The following is a 1,696-nucleotide window of genomic DNA, read 5'->3' as shown; positions in this document are numbered from 1 at the left end:
CAGTGACACTCAGGTTTTTTTTATTTAAAGTTTTGAGTGGTACTGCAACAGTTATGGGCCCTGCCCACGACTTGTTCGCTAAGTAAGAACGGGTACCGATGTCGCCACTTTTTACCTTGTTAGCAATTCAAACTTTACGCTCTATTATCTACTACTAACTTAAAGATTTTGATTGGGTAGGGTTTAAAGCGTGAAAACGACGTCACACACAATTTTAAAATTTAACAAAATCAAACTTACAGTCACTTGAGTAAGAGTTATATTACAATATTTTAGCATTTTTTCATCCTGGTTCAGCCATTGACCATCTGGTGGCGTTTTAGAAAAAATGCTGCTAGTATATAATAGTTAACTATTACACGTTAGTGGCGCAAAAACTCATTTTTCGTTACACTAAGAATAGAAAAATCTATGGAGACAAAAATGAAACATTGAATAATAATAGAAATAGTAACTAAAAATGCAAGTAGCCAGTGGAATGTTATCTCCCTGGTTTTAAAATTTTTGTTTTCACTCCAATTTTTACAAGGTGTATCGCTACAAACTTGGCGTTTTCACGGTTTACGAGAGATCTTGCATGTACAACGATCGTCATGTCACTGTGGCGATGTTTGTAGGCGTGTCACCTCGATATGATCATTTTGATCACATCGAGGCGACACGAACCACGCCCCCATACCAAATCTCTCGTACCGTCAGTAGTTCTCATAAAAAAATCGGCAATGTATGTACTCTATAGAATAACTAGGTATTCTATACAATGTCTAAGACAGTGAGGCAATGTATGAAATAAACTATATCATACATTTGGACTAGGCATTCGATACAATGCCAAATGTGCATTAGGGAATGTATAAAATTTGTTAAATGTAGGTGCACAAAACAATGTGATAATAGGAAGTGCATGTGTGAAGAATATTTTATGCACGGCCAAGTATCACAGTGATTGTTAATTTGAAGAATTGGTCATTAAATTACAAATGATATTTAAGAAAATTCCTATAATTTTTAAATATTAAGGGCATTATATAGCAACAAAAAGTGATACACTAAATTAGCACGTTACACAAATCAAACTTAACATACTGTTTAATGCAATAAGAGTCGATACTACTTCAGCTTGAGTTCATATTTTTCCCGTACTAATACGGTTCATTTTGCTTGATTCGAACGACAGGGACACTGGCTTTATTTCAAAATTTATTTCTGTACAAACGAAATTAAAGTTATTTGAAAAATGTCGTATACGTGTTCTATTTAGTTCAGTTGGTATAAAAGAAAGAGTGACTTATTTATAACTTAAAATACCTGTTGAGTTTAATTATGTATGTATGTATGTTACTGCAACAGGCGACGTGGTGTGCCCCTCCTGGCAATCGAGCCCTCTAGCACTGAACTGCACCGACACTCGCCTATTCCACGTACGACTGCACTCCTCAACTCCATGCTCGCAGCATCGCCGCAGTGTGATGTGTTTGTGACTGGGATAGAGACACTGATGACGGAATGGAAGAGAGTTTTGGAGAGATGTATGAATGAATTAGTAAATAGATAATTTTAAGTTCATTTTATTGTTATTAACTAAATTGTCGTAACGCCATGGTGCAAACTGTTATGTTACACATTTTGTCTATAAATAAATAAATAAATAAATAAATAAATAAATAAATAAATAAATAAATAAATAAATAAATAA

This window comes from Hyposmocoma kahamanoa, unplaced genomic scaffold (assembly GCF_003589595.1).
Source record: "Hyposmocoma kahamanoa isolate Upper Pololo Valley unplaced genomic scaffold, ASM358959v1 192, whole genome shotgun sequence".
In the NCBI taxonomy this organism is placed as follows: domain Eukaryota; kingdom Metazoa; phylum Arthropoda; class Insecta; order Lepidoptera; family Cosmopterigidae; genus Hyposmocoma; species Hyposmocoma kahamanoa.
The sequence above is the reverse complement of the archived record's forward strand: the minus strand, read 5'-3'. Positions refer to the sequence as shown.